The sequence below is a fragment of the Gallus gallus genome, chromosome 4 (genome assembly GCF_016699485.2).
Source record: "Gallus gallus isolate bGalGal1 chromosome 4, bGalGal1.mat.broiler.GRCg7b, whole genome shotgun sequence".
Classification (NCBI taxonomy): domain Eukaryota; kingdom Metazoa; phylum Chordata; class Aves; order Galliformes; family Phasianidae; genus Gallus; species Gallus gallus.
The window spans coordinates 60,963,840-60,981,769 of record NC_052535.1 but is presented as its reverse complement, the minus strand read 5'-3'; the positions used below and the strand labels follow the sequence as shown (position 1 = coordinate 60,981,769).

General features: G+C 59.8%; 1 long non-coding RNA gene across 1 annotated transcript; it reads left to right on the top strand.

Annotated features, from left to right (window-relative positions):
- Positions 1 to 199: 199 nt before the first annotated feature.
- Positions 200 to 16,687, top strand: LOC107053262. Its single transcript, XR_001466362.3, has 11 exons — positions 200 to 292; positions 469 to 2,292; positions 2,469 to 3,795; positions 3,972 to 5,298; positions 5,475 to 7,299; positions 7,476 to 8,802; positions 8,979 to 10,803; positions 10,980 to 12,306; positions 12,483 to 14,307; positions 14,484 to 16,308; positions 16,485 to 16,687. It is a non-coding gene; the product is annotated as an uncharacterized LOC107053262 (long non-coding RNA).
- The last annotated feature ends 1,243 nt before the right edge of the window (positions 16,688 to 17,930 follow it).

Genomic DNA, 17,930 nt, shown 5'->3' with positions numbered 1-17,930 from the left:
TAACCAGGGTCTGGGTGCAGGAGCCTTTGTGCTCTGCTGGCAGCCTGTGTACACCAGAATGGGAGAGAAGGAGCCTCCCTCAGCCTACGGACCAGGGCTGCCCTGTAAGTCAGGGATTGGCCGTGCCTTGGAGTCCCAGGCCCTTTGCAATGGAGGCAGCGTCAGGGGACCCCTGTAAGCAGGGAAGTTGACCCTTTGGCTGCTGCTTTGTGTGCCCAGCTCCATTTGCCCAGTCTGCCCGCCTCCGTGACCCTCCGCAGCACCGGCTGGAGCTCCGCAGCGCATGAGCATGGTGAGGAAAGCTGCTGTCAGTGGTTTTTGCTGGGAAGAACAGGGGTGGAGGGAGGTGCCCGGTCTTCTGTGGCTGGGTGGTTGCATGCCGAGCTCTGGCGGGATGTTGGGTTACCTGTTTTCTTTGGGTGGAGGGGTTGTTGCTCCTCAGGTCTGATGGTGCCCTTCATTTTCCAGGAGCTGCTGCAGAAGAAAGAAGCAGCGTGTGGAACTGGAAGGCTACAGCGAGCAAGAGGAGGAAGCGGAAGCCTGTGGATGGGGGGGAAAGAGAGAGGCTCTCTGGGCAAAAGCACCTCCCTGTTAGCGGGGACACAGTCATGTTTCGGTAGAGCGCTGCCGGCACCTTGGGTGACCAGGCCGGGTTTGTGCTGGGCGACCTCCCTGTAAGCAGGGCTCGGGTCTTTGCTGTAGCTGGCCTTTTGCCTTGTTGCTCCTTTGGCTGCCTGGGGAGCGTGGCCCCCCGTACGGAGGGCGAGAGCCACCTCTCCGCACCTGAGTGGGAAATGGAGCTCGCCGTACCCCACGGCCACCCTGTAAGCAGGGTAGGTGCCGTTTCCCTGCCCCTCTTCTCCCGGCCCCTTGGCGTTGCTGCCTGCTGGTGGCCAGTCAATGCAACGGCCCTGTACTCGGGGTGCGTGTCACAGCCCTTTGCCTTAGCTCAGAACCCTCTTGGCACGTTGAGGTCTGTGGCCTCCGTGCAGCCTGGGGTCACGTCACAGGCTCTTTCCTGTTGCTTGTGGTTGTGGGTTTATTCCCAGGTGTAGGCTGCGCTGCGTTGTCCTTCCCTTCTGGAAAGTCACATCTGTGTGTGTGTTCCCCTTCCTTTCCTTGTTTGTGTTTGTGGAGTGACTGTGCAATTGAACTTTCCTGTTAGGCCTCCACAAAAAAGGCTGCAGCTTAGCTTGGACTTCCCAGGGGGGAATGGAGGACTTGATGCGTGGCACAAGTGGGATGTTCCCTCTTAGTCCCATGAGCGCAGCGAGTGTCCTGTCACGCCCCCTTTTTTTTAGGACAGATGAGAGCCACAAGATAGTTCAGTGGCCATGGCCACCCTGTAGCCAGGGCTTCGGCCTGTCTCTGCGTGGCCGCCTGCTGGTGGCCAGTCAATGCAACGGCCCTGTACTCGGGGTGCGTGTCACAAGCTGTTGAGCCCTCTGTCCCCAGAGCAGCCCAGCCCCGCTGTAGTCAGGTCTGGGGAGGCTGCTTTAGCCAGCCAGTTGGTGGGAATGACCCCTCCCTGTCCCGTTAGAGGGTGCAGGTTGAGGTGCTGCTTGTAGCTGGAGCGACCTCCCCGCTCGGTGGGTCGAGGTTGTTCCCTGGGCTCCCAGAGACGTGATGTTGTGCTGCAGCCGGGCGGGCCCGCCTGTAGCTCAGGCGTTGGTGGGAGCTGTGTGCTCCGTGGGGCTTCTTGGCGATGGTGAGATGTTGGGCACCGTCCTGTAGCCAGGGCTGTGTGTGCCCCGTGTGTTTGGTGAGCTGTGTTCTGAGAGAAGACCCCCTGTAGTCAGGCGGGTATGTGGCCCTGGCCTTTCAGAGGCACAGGGCCGATAGATGTGAGATTGGGCTTGCACCCTCCCTGCATTTGGGGCCTGGATTGCGCCCGCGGCCTTTGGCCGTGCTGTCCCGCTGCCTGGCTGCTGAGTGTCGTTCCTGCTGCTGGGGGGGAAACCGAGCTCTGTGGCTCCGTGGGTGTTGTCGCCCCGCCTGTAACCAGGGTCTGGGTGCAGGAGCCTTTGTGCTCTGCTGGCAGCCTGTGTACACCAGAATGGGAGAGAAGGAGCCTCCCTCAGCCTACGGACCAGGGCTGCCCTGTAAGTCAGGGATTGGCCGTGCCTTGGAGTCCCAGGCCCTTTGCAATGGAGGCAGCGTCAGGGGACCCCTGTAAGCAGGGAAGTTGACCCTTTGGCTGCTGCTTTTTGTGTGCCCAGCTCCATTTGCCCAGTCTGCCCGCCTCCGTGACCCTCCGCAGCACCGGCTGGAGCTCCGCAGCGCATGAGCATGGTGAGGAAAGCTGCTGTCAGTGGTTTTTGCTGGGAAGAACAGGGGTGGAGGGAGGTGCCCGGTCTTCTGTGGCTGGGTGGTTGCATGCCGAGCTCTGGCGGGATGTTGGGTTACCTGTTTTCTTTGGGTGGAGGGGTTGTTGCTCCTCAGGTCTGATGGTGCCCTTCATTTTCCAGGAGCTGCTGCAGAAGAAAGAAGCAGCGTGTGGAACTGGAAGGCTACAGCGAGCAAGAGGAGGAAGCGGAAGCCTGTGGATGGGGGGGAAAGAGAGAGGCTCTCTGGGCAAAAGCACCTCCCTGTTAGCGGGGACACAGTCATGTTTCGGTAGAGCGCTGCCGGCACCTTGGGTGACCAGGCCGGGTTTGTGCTGGGCGACCTCCCTGTAAGCAGGGCTCGGGTCTTTGCTGTAGCTGGCCTTTTGCCTTGTTGCTCCTTTGGCTGCCTGGGGAGCGTGGCCCCCCGTACGGAGGGCGAGAGCCACCTCTCCGCACCTGAGTGGGAAATGGAGCTCGCCGTACCCCACGGCCACCCTGTAAGCAGGGTAGGTGCCGTTTCCCTGCCCCTCTTCTCCCGGCCCTTTGGCGTTGCTGCCTGCTGGTGGCCAGTCAATGCAACGGCCCTGTACTCGGGGTGCGTGTCACAAGCTGTTGAGCCCTCTGTCCCCAGAGCAGCCCAGCCCCGCTGTAGTCAGGTCTGGGGAGGCTGCTTTAGCCAGCCAGTTGGTGGGAATGACCCCTCCCTGTCCCGTTAGAGGGTGCAGGTTGAGGTGCTGCTTGTAGCTGGAGCGACCTCCCCGCTCGGTGGGTCGAGGTTGTTCCCTGGGCTCCCAGAGACGTGATGTTGTGCTGCAGCCGGGCGGGCCCGCCTGTAGCTCAGGCGTTGGTGGGAGCTGTGTGCTCCGTGGGGCTTCTTGGCGATGGTGAGATGTTGGGCACCGTCCTGTAGCCAGGGCTGTGTGTGCCCCGTGTGTTTGGTGAGCTGTGTTCTGAGAGAAGACCCCCTGTAGTCAGGCGGGTATGTGGCCCTGGCCTTTCAGAGGCACAGGGCCGATAGATGTGAGATTGGGCTTGCACCCTCCCTGCATTTGGGGCCTGGATTGCGCCCGCGGCCTTTGGCCGTGCTGTCCCGCTGCCTGGCTGCTGAGTGTCGTTCCTGCTGCTGGGGGGGAAACCGAGCTCTGTGGCTCCGTGGGTGTTGTCGCCCCGCCTGTAACCAGGGTCTGGGTGCAGGAGCCTTTGTGCTCTGCTGGCAGCCTGTGTACACCAGAATGGGAGAGAAGGAGCCTCCCTCAGCCTACGGACCAGGGCTGCCCTGTAAGTCAGGGATTGGCCGTGCCTTGGAGTCCCAGGCCCTTTGCAATGGAGGCAGCGTCAGGGGACCCCTGTAAGCAGGGAAGTTGACCCTTTGGCTGCTGCTTTTTGTGTGCCCAGCTCCATTTGCCCAGTCTGCCCGCCTCCGTGACCCTCCGCAGCACCGGCTGGAGCTCCGCAGCGCATGAGCATGGTGAGGAAAGCTGCTGTCAGTGGTTTTTGCTGGGAAGAACAGGGGTGGAGGGAGGTGCCCGGTCTTCTGTGGCTGGGTGGTTGCATGCCGAGCTCTGGCGGGATGTTGGGTTACCTGTTTTCTTTGGGTGGAGGGGTTGTTGCTCCTCAGGTCTGATGGTGCCCTTCATTTTCCAGGAGCTGCTGCAGAAGAAAGAAGCAGCGTGTGGAACTGGAAGGCTACAGCGAGCAAGAGGAGGAAGCGGAAGCCTGTGGATGGGGGGGAAAGAGAGAGGCTCTCTGGGCAAAAGCACCTCCCTGTTAGCGGGGACACAGTCATGTTTCGGTAGAGCGCTGCCGGCACCTTGGGTGACCAGGCCGGGTTTGTGCTGGGCGACCTCCCTGTAAGCAGGGCTCGGGTCTTTGCTGTAGCTGGCCTTTTGCCTTGTTGCTCCTTTGGCTGCCTGGGGAGCGTGGCCCCCCGTACGGAGGGCGAGAGCCACCTCTCCGCACCTGAGTGGGAAATGGAGCTCGCCGTACCCCACGGCCACCCTGTAAGCAGGGTAGGTGCCGTTTCCCTGCCCCTCTTCTCCCGGCCCTTTGGCGTTGCTGCCTGCTGGTGGCCAGTCAATGCAACGGCCCTGTACTCGGGGTGCGTGTCACAAGCTGTTGAGCCCTCTGTCCCCAGAGCAGCCCAGCCCCGCTGTAGTCAGGTCTGGGGAGGCTGCTTTAGCCAGCCAGTTGGTGGGAATGACCCCTCCCTGTCCCGTTAGAGGGTGCAGGTTGAGGTGCTGCTTGTAGCTGGAGCGACCTCCCCGCTCGGTGGGTCGAGGTTGTTCCCTGGGCTCCCAGAGACGTGATGTTGTGCTGCAGCCGGGCGGGCCCGCCTGTAGCTCAGGCGTTGGTGGGAGCTGTGTGCTCCGTGGGGCTTCTTGGCGATGGTGAGATGTTGGGCACCGTCCTGTAGCCAGGGCTGTGTGTGCCCCGTGTGTTTGGTGAGCTGTGTTCTGAGAGAAGACCCCCTGTAGTCAGGCGGGTATGTGGCCCTGGCCTTTCAGAGGCACAGGGCCGATAGATGTGAGATTGGGCTTGCACCCTCCCTGCATTTGGGGCCTGGATTGCGCCCGCGGCCTTTGGCCGTGCTGTCCCGCTGCCTGGCTGCTGAGTGTCGTTCCTGCTGCTGGGGGGGAAACCGAGCTCTGTGGCTCCGTGGGTGTTGTCGCCCCGCCTGTAACCAGGGTCTGGGTGCAGGAGCCTTTGTGCTCTGCTGGCAGCCTGTGTACACCAGAATGGGAGAGAAGGAGCCTCCCTCAGCCTACGGACCAGGGCTGCCCTGTAAGTCAGGGATTGGCCGTGCCTTGGAGTCCCAGGCCCTTTGCAATGGAGGCAGCGTCAGGGGACCCCTGTAAGCAGGGAAGTTGACCCTTTGGCTGCTGCTTTTTGTGTGCCCAGCTCCATTTGCCCAGTCTGCCCGCCTCCGTGACCCTCCGCAGCACCGGCTGGAGCTCCGCAGCGCATGAGCATGGTGAGGAAAGCTGCTGTCAGTGGTTTTTGCTGGGAAGAACAGGGGTGGAGGGAGGTGCCCGGTCTTCTGTGGCTGGGTGGTTGCATGCCGAGCTCTGGCGGGATGTTGGGTTACCTGTTTTCTTTGGGTGGAGGGGTTGTTGCTCCTCAGGTCTGATGGTGCCCTTCATTTTCCAGGAGCTGCTGCAGAAGAAAGAAGCAGCGTGTGGAACTGGAAGGCTACAGCGAGCAAGAGGAGGAAGCGGAAGCCTGTGGATGGGGGGGAAAGAGAGAGGCTCTCTGGGCAAAAGCACCTCCCTGTTAGCGGGGACACAGTCATGTTTCGGTAGAGCGCTGCCGGCACCTTGGGTGACCAGGCCGGGTTTGTGCTGGGCGACCTCCCTGTAAGCAGGGCTCGGGTCTTTGCTGTAGCTGGCCTTTTGCCTTGTTGCTCCTTTGGCTGCCTGGGGAGCGTGGCCCCCCGTACGGAGGGCGAGAGCCACCTCTCCGCACCTGAGTGGGAAATGGAGCTCGCCGTACCCCACGGCCACCCTGTAAGCAGGGTAGGTGCCGTTTCCCTGCCCCTCTTCTCCCGGCCCTTTGGCGTTGCTGCCTGCTGGTGGCCAGTCAATGCAATGGCCCTGTACTCGGGGTGCGTGTCACAGCCCTTTGCCTTAGCTCAGAACCCTCTTGGCACGTTGAGGTCTGTGGCCTCCGTGCAGCCTGGGGTCACGTCACAGGCTCTTTCCTGTTGCTTGTGGTTGTGGGTTTATTCCCAGGTGTAGGCTGCGCTGCGTTGTCCTTCCCTTCTGGAAAGTCACATCTGTGTGTGTGTTCCCCTTCCTTTCCTTGTTTGTGTTTGTGGAGTGACTGTGCGATTGAACTTTCCTGTTAGGCCTCCACAAAAAAGGCTGCAGCTTAGCTTGGACTTCCCAGGGGGGAATGGAGGACTTGATGCGTGGCACAAGTGGGATGTTCCCTCTTAGTCCCATGAGCGCAGCGAGTGTCCTGTCACGCCCCCTTTTTTTTTAGGACAGATGAGAGCCACAAGATAGTTCAGTGGCCATGGCCACCCTGTAGCCAGGGCTTCGGCCTGTCTCTGCGTGGCCGCCTGCTGGTGGCCAGTCAATGCAACGGCCCTGTACTCGGGGTGCGTGTCACAAGCTGTTGAGCCCTCTGTCCCCAGAGCAGCCCAGCCCCGCTGTAGTCAGGTCTGGGGAGGCTGCTTTAGCCAGCCAGTTGGTGGGAATGACCCCTCCCTGTCCCGTTAGAGGGTGCAGGTTGAGGTGCTGCTTGTAGCTGGAGCGACCTCCCCGCTCGGTGGGTCGAGGTTGTTCCCTGGGCTCCCAGAGACGTGATGTTGTGCTGCAGCCGGGCGGGCCCGCCTGTAGCTCAGGCGTTGGTGGGAGCTGTGTGCTCCGTGGGGCTTCTTGGCGATGGTGAGATGTTGGGCACCGTCCTGTAGCCAGGGCTGTGTGTGCCCCGTGTGTTTGGTGAGCTGTGTTCTGAGAGAAGACCCCCTGTAGTCAGGCGGGTATGTGGCCCTGGCCTTTCAGAGGCACAGGGCCGATAGATGTGAGATTGGGCTTGCACCCTCCCTGCATTTGGGGCCTGGATTGCGCCCGCGGCCTTTGGCCGTGCTGTCCCGCTGCCTGGCTGCTGAGTGTCGTTCCTGCTGCTGGGGGGGAAACCGAGCTCTGTGGCTCCGTGGGTGTTGTCGCCCCGCCTGTAACCAGGGTCTGGGTGCAGGAGCCTTTGTGCTCTGCTGGCAGCCTGTGTACACCAGAATGGGAGAGAAGGAGCCTCCCTCAGCCTACGGACCAGGGCTGCCCTGTAAGTCAGGGATTGGCCGTGCCTTGGAGTCCCAGGCCCTTTGCAATGGAGGCAGCGTCAGGGGACCCCTGTAAGCAGGGAAGTTGACCCTTTGGCTGCTGCTTTTTGTGTGCCCAGCTCCATTTGCCCAGTCTGCCCGCCTCCGTGACCCTCCGCAGCACCGGCTGGAGCTCCGCAGCGCATGAGCATGGTGAGGAAAGCTGCTGTCAGTGGTTTTTGCTGGGAAGAACAGGGGTGGAGGGAGGTGCCCGGTCTTCTGTGGCTGGGTGGTTGCATGCCGAGCTCTGGCGGGATGTTGGGTTACCTGTTTTCTTTGGGTGGAGGGGTTGTTGCTCCTCAGGTCTGATGGTGCCCTTCATTTTCCAGGAGCTGCTGCAGAAGAAAGAAGCAGCGTGTGGAACTGGAAGGCTACAGCGAGCAAGAGGAGGAAGCGGAAGCCTGTGGATGGGGGGGAAAGAGAGAGGCTCTCTGGGCAAAAGCACCTCCCTGTTAGCGGGGACACAGTCATGTTTCGGTAGAGCGCTGCCGGCACCTTGGGTGACCAGGCCGGGTTTGTGCTGGGCGACCTCCCTGTAAGCAGGGCTCGGGTCTTTGCTGTAGCTGGCCTTTTGCCTTGTTGCTCCTTTGGCTGCCTGGGGAGCGTGGCCCCCCGTACGGAGGGCGAGAGCCACCTCTCCGCACCTGAGTGGGAAATGGAGCTCGCCGTACCCCACGGCCACCCTGTAAGCAGGGTAGGTGCCGTTTCCCTGCCCCTCTTCTCCCGGCCCTTTGGCGTTGCTGCCTGCTGGTGGCCAGTCAATGCAACGGCCCTGTACTCGGGGTGCGTGTCACAAGCTGTTGAGCCCTCTGTCCCCAGAGCAGCCCAGCCCCGCTGTAGTCAGGTCTGGGGAGGCTGCTTTAGCCAGCCAGTTGGTGGGAATGACCCCTCCCTGTCCCGTTAGAGGGTGCAGGTTGAGGTGCTGCTTGTAGCTGGAGCGACCTCCCCGCTCGGTGGGTCGAGGTTGTTCCCTGGGCTCCCAGAGACGTGATGTTGTGCTGCAGCCGGGCGGGCCCGCCTGTAGCTCAGGCGTTGGTGGGAGCTGTGTGCTCCGTGGGGCTTCTTGGCGATGGTGAGATGTTGGGCACCGTCCTGTAGCCAGGGCTGTGTGTGCCCCGTGTGTTTGGTGAGCTGTGTTCTGAGAGAAGACCCCCTGTAGTCAGGCGGGTATGTGGCCCTGGCCTTTCAGAGGCACAGGGCCGATAGATGTGAGATTGGGCTTGCACCCTCCCTGCATTTGGGGCCTGGATTGCGCCCGCGGCCTTTGGCCGTGCTGTCCCGCTGCCTGGCTGCTGAGTGTCGTTCCTGCTGCTGGGGGGGAAACCGAGCTCTGTGGCTCCGTGGGTGTTGTCGCCCCGCCTGTAACCAGGGTCTGGGTGCAGGAGCCTTTGTGCTCTGCTGGCAGCCTGTGTACACCAGAATGGGAGAGAAGGAGCCTCCCTCAGCCTACGGACCAGGGCTGCCCTGTAAGTCAGGGATTGGCCGTGCCTTGGAGTCCCAGGCCCTTTGCAATGGAGGCAGCGTCAGGGGACCCCTGTAAGCAGGGAAGTTGACCCTTTGGCTGCTGCTTTTTGTGTGCCCAGCTCCATTTGCCCAGTCTGCCCGCCTCCGTGACCCTCCGCAGCACCGGCTGGAGCTCCGCAGCGCATGAGCATGGTGAGGAAAGCTGCTGTCAGTGGTTTTTGCTGGGAAGAACAGGGGTGGAGGGAGGTGCCCGGTCTTCTGTGGCTGGGTGGTTGCATGCCGAGCTCTGGCGGGATGTTGGGTTACCTGTTTTCTTTGGGTGGAGGGGTTGTTGCTCCTCAGGTCTGATGGTGCCCTTCATTTTCCAGGAGCTGCTGCAGAAGAAAGAAGCAGCGTGTGGAACTGGAAGGCTACAGCGAGCAAGAGGAGGAAGCGGAAGCCTGTGGATGGGGGGGAAAGAGAGAGGCTCTCTGGGCAAAAGCACCTCCCTGTTAGCGGGGACACAGTCATGTTTCGGTAGAGCGCTGCCGGCACCTTGGGTGACCAGGCCGGGTTTGTGCTGGGCGACCTCCCTGTAAGCAGGGCTCGGGTCTTTGCTGTAGCTGGCCTTTTGCCTTGTTGCTCCTTTGGCTGCCTGGGGAGCGTGGCCCCCCGTACGGAGGGCGAGAGCCACCTCTCCGCACCTGAGTGGGAAATGGAGCTCGCCGTACCCCACGGCCACCCTGTAAGCAGGGTAGGTGCCGTTTCCCTGCCCCTCTTCTCCCGGCCCTTTGGCGTTGCTGCCTGCTGGTGGCCAGTCAATGCAATGGCCCTGTACTCGGGGTGCGTGTCACAGCCCTTTGCCTTAGCTCAGAACCCTCTTGGCACGTTGAGGTCTGTGGCCTCCGTGCAGCCTGGGGTCACGTCACAGGCTCTTTCCTGTTGCTTGTGGTTGTGGGTTTATTCCCAGGTGTAGGCTGCGCTGCGTTGTCCTTCCCTTCTGGAAAGTCACATCTGTGTGTGTGTTCCCCTTCCTTTCCTTGTTTGTGTTTGTGGAGTGACTGTGCGATTGAACTTTCCTGTTAGGCCTCCACAAAAAAGGCTGCAGCTTAGCTTGGACTTCCCAGGGGGGAATGGAGGACTTGATGCGTGGCACAAGTGGGATGTTCCCTCTTAGTCCCATGAGCGCAGCGAGTGTCCTGTCACGCCCCCTTTTTTTTTAGGACAGATGAGAGCCACAAGATAGTTCAGTGGCCATGGCCACCCTGTAGCCAGGGCTTCGGCCTGTCTCTGCGTGGCCGCCTGCTGGTGGCCAGTCAATGCAACGGCCCTGTACTCGGGGTGCGTGTCACAAGCTGTTGAGCCCTCTGTCCCCAGAGCAGCCCAGCCCCGCTGTAGTCAGGTCTGGGGAGGCTGCTTTAGCCAGCCAGTTGGTGGGAATGACCCCTCCCTGTCCCGTTAGAGGGTGCAGGTTGAGGTGCTGCTTGTAGCTGGAGCGACCTCCCCGCTCGGTGGGTCGAGGTTGTTCCCTGGGCTCCCAGAGACGTGATGTTGTGCTGCAGCCGGGCGGGCCCGCCTGTAGCTCAGGCGTTGGTGGGAGCTGTGTGCTCCGTGGGGCTTCTTGGCGATGGTGAGATGTTGGGCACCGTCCTGTAGCCAGGGCTGTGTGTGCCCCGTGTGTTTGGTGAGCTGTGTTCTGAGAGAAGACCCCCTGTAGTCAGGCGGGTATGTGGCCCTGGCCTTTCAGAGGCACAGGGCCGATAGATGTGAGATTGGGCTTGCACCCTCCCTGCATTTGGGGCCTGGATTGCGCCCGCGGCCTTTGGCCGTGCTGTCCCGCTGCCTGGCTGCTGAGTGTCGTTCCTGCTGCTGGGGGGGAAACCGAGCTCTGTGGCTCCGTGGGTGTTGTCGCCCCGCCTGTAACCAGGGTCTGGGTGCAGGAGCCTTTGTGCTCTGCTGGCAGCCTGTGTACACCAGAATGGGAGAGAAGGAGCCTCCCTCAGCCTACGGACCAGGGCTGCCCTGTAAGTCAGGGATTGGCCGTGCCTTGGAGTCCCAGGCCCTTTGCAATGGAGGCAGCGTCAGGGGACCCCTGTAAGCAGGGAAGTTGACCCTTTGGCTGCTGCTTTTTGTGTGCCCAGCTCCATTTGCCCAGTCTGCCCGCCTCCGTGACCCTCCGCAGCACCGGCTGGAGCTCCGCAGCGCATGAGCATGGTGAGGAAAGCTGCTGTCAGTGGTTTTTGCTGGGAAGAACAGGGGTGGAGGGAGGTGCCCGGTCTTCTGTGGCTGGGTGGTTGCATGCCGAGCTCTGGCGGGATGTTGGGTTACCTGTTTTCTTTGGGTGGAGGGGTTGTTGCTCCTCAGGTCTGATGGTGCCCTTCATTTTCCAGGAGCTGCTGCAGAAGAAAGAAGCAGCGTGTGGAACTGGAAGGCTACAGCGAGCAAGAGGAGGAAGCGGAAGCCTGTGGATGGGGGGGAAAGAGAGAGGCTCTCTGGGCAAAAGCACCTCCCTGTTAGCGGGGACACAGTCATGTTTCGGTAGAGCGCTGCCGGCACCTTGGGTGACCAGGCCGGGTTTGTGCTGGGCGACCTCCCTGTAAGCAGGGCTCGGGTCTTTGCTGTAGCTGGCCTTTTGCCTTGTTGCTCCTTTGGCTGCCTGGGGAGCGTGGCCCCCCGTACGGAGGGCGAGAGCCACCTCTCCGCACCTGAGTGGGAAATGGAGCTCGCCGTACCCCACGGCCACCCTGTAAGCAGGGTAGGTGCCGTTTCCCTGCCCCTCTTCTCCCGGCCCTTTGGCGTTGCTGCCTGCTGGTGGCCAGTCAATGCAACGGCCCTGTACTCGGGGTGCGTGTCACAAGCTGTTGAGCCCTCTGTCCCCAGAGCAGCCCAGCCCCGCTGTAGTCAGGTCTGGGGAGGCTGCTTTAGCCAGCCAGTTGGTGGGAATGACCCCTCCCTGTCCCGTTAGAGGGTGCAGGTTGAGGTGCTGCTTGTAGCTGGAGCGACCTCCCCGCTCGGTGGGTCGAGGTTGTTCCCTGGGCTCCCAGAGACGTGATGTTGTGCTGCAGCCGGGCGGGCCCGCCTGTAGCTCAGGCGTTGGTGGGAGCTGTGTGCTCCGTGGGGCTTCTTGGCGATGGTGAGATGTTGGGCACCGTCCTGTAGCCAGGGCTGTGTGTGCCCCGTGTGTTTGGTGAGCTGTGTTCTGAGAGAAGACCCCCTGTAGTCAGGCGGGTATGTGGCCCTGGCCTTTCAGAGGCACAGGGCCGATAGATGTGAGATTGGGCTTGCACCCTCCCTGCATTTGGGGCCTGGATTGCGCCCGCGGCCTTTGGCCGTGCTGTCCCGCTGCCTGGCTGCTGAGTGTCGTTCCTGCTGCTGGGGGGGAAACCGAGCTCTGTGGCTCCGTGGGTGTTGTCGCCCCGCCTGTAACCAGGGTCTGGGTGCAGGAGCCTTTGTGCTCTGCTGGCAGCCTGTGTACACCAGAATGGGAGAGAAGGAGCCTCCCTCAGCCTACGGACCAGGGCTGCCCTGTAAGTCAGGGATTGGCCGTGCCTTGGAGTCCCAGGCCCTTTGCAATGGAGGCAGCGTCAGGGGACCCCTGTAAGCAGGGAAGTTGACCCTTTGGCTGCTGCTTTTTGTGTGCCCAGCTCCATTTGCCCAGTCTGCCCGCCTCCGTGACCCTCCGCAGCACCGGCTGGAGCTCCGCAGCGCATGAGCATGGTGAGGAAAGCTGCTGTCAGTGGTTTTTGCTGGGAAGAACAGGGGTGGAGGGAGGTGCCCGGTCTTCTGTGGCTGGGTGGTTGCATGCCGAGCTCTGGCGGGATGTTGGGTTACCTGTTTTCTTTGGGTGGAGGGGTTGTTGCTCCTCAGGTCTGATGGTGCCCTTCATTTTCCAGGAGCTGCTGCAGAAGAAAGAAGCAGCGTGTGGAACTGGAAGGCTACAGCGAGCAAGAGGAGGAAGCGGAAGCCTGTGGATGGGGGGGAAAGAGAGAGGCTCTCTGGGCAAAAGCACCTCCCTGTTAGCGGGGACACAGTCATGTTTCGGTAGAGCGCTGCCGGCACCTTGGGTGACCAGGCCGGGTTTGTGCTGGGCGACCTCCCTGTAAGCAGGGCTCGGGTCTTTGCTGTAGCTGGCCTTTTGCCTTGTTGCTCCTTTGGCTGCCTGGGGAGCGTGGCCCCCCGTACGGAGGGCGAGAGCCACCTCTCCGCACCTGAGTGGGAAATGGAGCTCGCCGTACCCCACGGCCACCCTGTAAGCAGGGTAGGTGCCGTTTCCCTGCCCCTCTTCTCCCGGCCCTTTGGCGTTGCTGCCTGCTGGTGGCCAGTCAATGCAATGGCCCTGTACTCGGGGTGCGTGTCACAGCCCTTTGCCTTAGCTCAGAACCCTCTTGGCACGTTGAGGTCTGTGGCCTCCGTGCAGCCTGGGGTCACGTCACAGGCTCTTTCCTGTTGCTTGTGGTTGTGGGTTTATTCCCAGGTGTAGGCTGCGCTGCGTTGTCCTTCCCTTCTGGAAAGTCACATCTGTGTGTGTGTTCCCCTTCCTTTCCTTGTTTGTGTTTGTGGAGTGACTGTGCGATTGAACTTTCCTGTTAGGCCTCCACAAAAAAGGCTGCAGCTTAGCTTGGACTTCCCAGGGGGGAATGGAGGACTTGATGCGTGGCACAAGTGGGATGTTCCCTCTTAGTCCCATGAGCGCAGCGAGTGTCCTGTCACGCCCCCTTTTTTTTTAGGACAGATGAGAGCCACAAGATAGTTCAGTGGCCATGGCCACCCTGTAGCCAGGGCTTCGGCCTGTCTCTGCGTGGCCGCCTGCTGGTGGCCAGTCAATGCAACGGCCCTGTACTCGGGGTGCGTGTCACAAGCTGTTGAGCCCTCTGTCCCCAGAGCAGCCCAGCCCCGCTGTAGTCAGGTCTGGGGAGGCTGCTTTAGCCAGCCAGTTGGTGGGAATGACCCCTCCCTGTCCCGTTAGAGGGTGCAGGTTGAGGTGCTGCTTGTAGCTGGAGCGACCTCCCCGCTCGGTGGGTCGAGGTTGTTCCCTGGGCTCCCAGAGACGTGATGTTGTGCTGCAGCCGGGCGGGCCCGCCTGTAGCTCAGGCGTTGGTGGGAGCTGTGTGCTCCGTGGGGCTTCTTGGCGATGGTGAGATGTTGGGCACCGTCCTGTAGCCAGGGCTGTGTGTGCCCCGTGTGTTTGGTGAGCTGTGTTCTGAGAGAAGACCCCCTGTAGTCAGGCGGGTATGTGGCCCTGGCCTTTCAGAGGCACAGGGCCGATAGATGTGAGATTGGGCTTGCACCCTCCCTGCATTTGGGGCCTGGATTGCGCCCGCGGCCTTTGGCCGTGCTGTCCCGCTGCCTGGCTGCTGAGTGTCGTTCCTGCTGCTGGGGGGGAAACCGAGCTCTGTGGCTCCGTGGGTGTTGTCGCCCCGCCTGTAACCAGGGTCTGGGTGCAGGAGCCTTTGTGCTCTGCTGGCAGCCTGTGTACACCAGAATGGGAGAGAAGGAGCCTCCCTCAGCCTACGGACCAGGGCTGCCCTGTAAGTCAGGGATTGGCCGTGCCTTGGAGTCCCAGGCCCTTTGCAATGGAGGCAGCGTCAGGGGACCCCTGTAAGCAGGGAAGTTGACCCTTTGGCTGCTGCTTTTTGTGTGCCCAGCTCCATTTGCCCAGTCTGCCCGCCTCCGTGACCCTCCGCAGCACCGGCTGGAGCTCCGCAGCGCATGAGCATGGTGAGGAAAGCTGCTGTCAGTGGTTTTTGCTGGGAAGAACAGGGGTGGAGGGAGGTGCCCGGTCTTCTGTGGCTGGGTGGTTGCATGCCGAGCTCTGGCGGGATGTTGGGTTACCTGTTTTCTTTGGGTGGAGGGGTTGTTGCTCCTCAGGTCTGATGGTGCCCTTCATTTTCCAGGAGCTGCTGCAGAAGAAAGAAGCAGCGTGTGGAACTGGAAGGCTACAGCGAGCAAGAGGAGGAAGCGGAAGCCTGTGGATGGGGGGGAAAGAGAGAGGCTCTCTGGGCAAAAGCACCTCCCTGTTAGCGGGGACACAGTCATGTTTCGGTAGAGCGCTGCCGGCACCTTGGGTGACCAGGCCGGGTTTGTGCTGGGCGACCTCCCTGTAAGCAGGGCTCGGGTCTTTGCTGTAGCTGGCCTTTTGCCTTGTTGCTCCTTTGGCTGCCTGGGGAGCGTGGCCCCCCGTACGGAGGGCGAGAGCCACCTCTCCGCACCTGAGTGGGAAATGGAGCTCGCCGTACCCCACGGCCACCCTGTAAGCAGGGTAGGTGCCGTTTCCCTGCCCCTCTTCTCCCGGCCCTTTGGCGTTGCTGCCTGCTGGTGGCCAGTCAATGCAATGGCCCTGTACTCGGGGTGCGTGTCACAGCCCTTTGCCTTAGCTCAGAACCCTCTTGGCACGTTGAGGTCTGTGGCCTCCGTGCAGCCTGGGGTCACGTCACAGGCTCTTTCCTGTTGCTTGTGGTTGTGGGTTTATTCCCAGGTGTAGGCTGCGCTGCGTTGTCCTTCCCTTCTGGAAAGTCACATCTGTGTGTGTGTTCCCCTTCCTTTCCTTGTTTGTGTTTGTGGAGTGACTGTGCGATTGAACTTTCCTGTTAGGCCTCCACAAAAAAGGCTGCAGCTTAGCTTGGACTTCCCAGGGGGGAATGGAGGACTTGATGCGTGGCACAAGTGGGATGTTCCCTCTTAGTCCCATGAGCGCAGCGAGTGTCCTGTCACGCCCCCTTTTTTTTTAGGACAGATGAGAGCCACAAGATAGTTCAGTGGCCATGGCCACCCTGTAGCCAGGGCTTCGGCCTGTCTCTGCGTGGCCGCCTGCTGGTGGCCAGTCAATGCAACGGCCCTGTACTCGGGGTGCGTGTCACAAGCTGTTGAGCCCTCTGTCCCCAGAGCAGCCCAGCCCCGCTGTAGTCAGGTCTGGGGAGGCTGCTTTAGCCAGCCAGTTGGTGGGAATGACCCCTCCCTGTCCCGTTAGAGGGTGCAGGTTGAGGTGCTGCTTGTAGCTGGAGCGACCTCCCCGCTCGGTGGGTCGAGGTTGTTCCCTGGGCTCCCAGAGACGTGATGTTGTGCTGCAGCCGGGCGGGCCCGCCTGTAGCTCAGGCGTTGGTGGGAGCTGTGTGCTCCGTGGGGCTTCTTGGCGATGGTGAGATGTTGGGCACCGTCCTGTAGCCAGGGCTGTGTGTGCCCCGTGTGTTTGGTGAGCTGTGTTCTGAGAGAAGACCCCCTGTAGTCAGGCGGGTATGTGGCCCTGGCCTTTCAGAGGCACAGGGCCGATAGATGTGAGATTGGGCTTGCACCCTCCCTGCATTTGGGGCCTGGATTGCGCCCGCGGCCTTTGGCCGTGCTGTCCCGCTGCCTGGCTGCTGAGTGTCGTTCCTGCTGCTGGGGGGGAAACCGAGCTCTGTGGCTCCGTGGGTGTTGTCGCCCCGCCTGTAACCAGGGTCTGGGTGCAGGAGCCTTTGTGCTCTGCTGGCAGCCTGTGTACACCAGAATGGGAGAGAAGGAGCCTCCCTCAGCCTACGGACCAGGGCTGCCCTGTAAGTCAGGGATTGGCCGTGCCTTGGAGTCCCAGGCCCTTTGCAATGGAGGCAGCGTCAGGGGACCCCTGTAAGCAGGGAAGTTGACCCTTTGGCTGCTGCTTTTTGTGTGCCCAGCTCCATTTGCCCAGTCTGCCCGCCTCCGTGACCCTCCGCAGCACCGGCTGGAGCTCCGCAGCGCATGAGCATGGTGAGGAAAGCTGCTGTCAGTGGTTTTTGCTGGGAAGAACAGGGGTGGAGGGAGGTGCCCGGTCTTCTGTGGCTGGGTGGTTGCATGCCGAGCTCTGGCGGGATGTTGGGTTACCTGTTTTCTTTGGGTGGAGGGGTTGTTGCTCCTCAGGTCTGATGGTGCCCTTCATTTTCCAGGAGCTGCTGCAGAACAAAGTAGATAGTGGATCCTTGTGGGTAACTTGAGCAAGTAGAGGGAGCTGCATCTGTGTAGTGTTCTGGCTTTTATTTGGTCTGTTGTCATTTTATTTTCTCTTTTTTTTTTTTACTAAGCTGTAATTGTTCCTCATTGTCATGTATTATCCCTCAGAATAAAATTTGTTTGCTTGTCTTTGTTGAAATGATATCTTGTTTTCACCTCTGTCCCTTATTTAGTTTTAATTTCATGTCATGAATTTCATATTTCGGCTTTCTTACTGAGTTTACTTCCTGAGCTCCATTTGTTTCTTTCCATTTATTTCTTTCAAGAGCCATGGCAGTGCTCTTCTTTTTATCTCCCCCCTCCATGTGTTCTGTCTGTAAAGCAGGCTCAGATATACTTTGTCAGGCAAATTTGATGCCTGAGTTGCAGAAACACTTGAGCTGGTTTCTGTTCACTTTAGGTGTTTGCCAAGGTGTTATCCAGTTTTTTGGACATTTCTTTGGTTTTATGGCATGAGTTGGGTTTGTGCAGGGATAGTAATACATTTCTGGTTGCCCACCAACTATAAATGAGGTTCTGTCTGCTGGTGTTTTATTCCTCCTCTTCTTTTGAACCTTCTTGCACATCCTGGGGTTGCTTGGCTCTGATCATTGGAGCTGCTGGTTTTGCTTCTCTGACGTGCTGTGGTTGACAGGTAGTTCAGCCCTATGGTTATTGGCTCATGCCTCTGCTCCCAGCATCTTGGGCTCACCTCTCATTGGCAGGACTGTAGGGAATACTGTATGTTCTTCGCTCTCTATAGCACTGCTTAGCAGCAACTAGAAATGCTGGTGTTATCAACATTGTTTTTCTCCTAAAACCGAACAATAGCATCTTCTCAGACATTATGAAGGAAAACAATTCTGTCCTGGCTGCAACTAAGAACATCATGGACATCAAAGCTCCCCATTACATTATACAATTACATTCATCTGAGGTAAAAAAAAAAAAAAAAAGAGGGAGTATGAAGAATTGGGTTTTTTTTATTATCCTGTTTGATTTATATCCATTTCACATGCAGATTATTTAATTGTTGTGGATATCCCTGTTATTTTATGGCATTTACCCGCACATATAGCCTACAGCCAAGCCAAGTAGAAATAAGTGGTAGTAAGTTTGAGAAAATGAGGAAACACCCCACTGCTAGATTTAATTTGATCCATCATCATATGTAACAGTGCGTGTTTCATTCCGGTCATGAGTGGTGTTTCCTTGGGGCCGGTGCTGGGGCATGTCCTGTTTAATATCTTTATTGATGACCTTGATGAGGGGCACTGAGTGTACACTCCATAAGTTTGCAGATGACACCAAGCTGGCTGGAAGTGTTGATCTGCCTGAGGATAGTGAGGCCCTACTGAGGGATCTGGATAGCTGGGCTGAAGCCAATGGGATGAGATTCAACA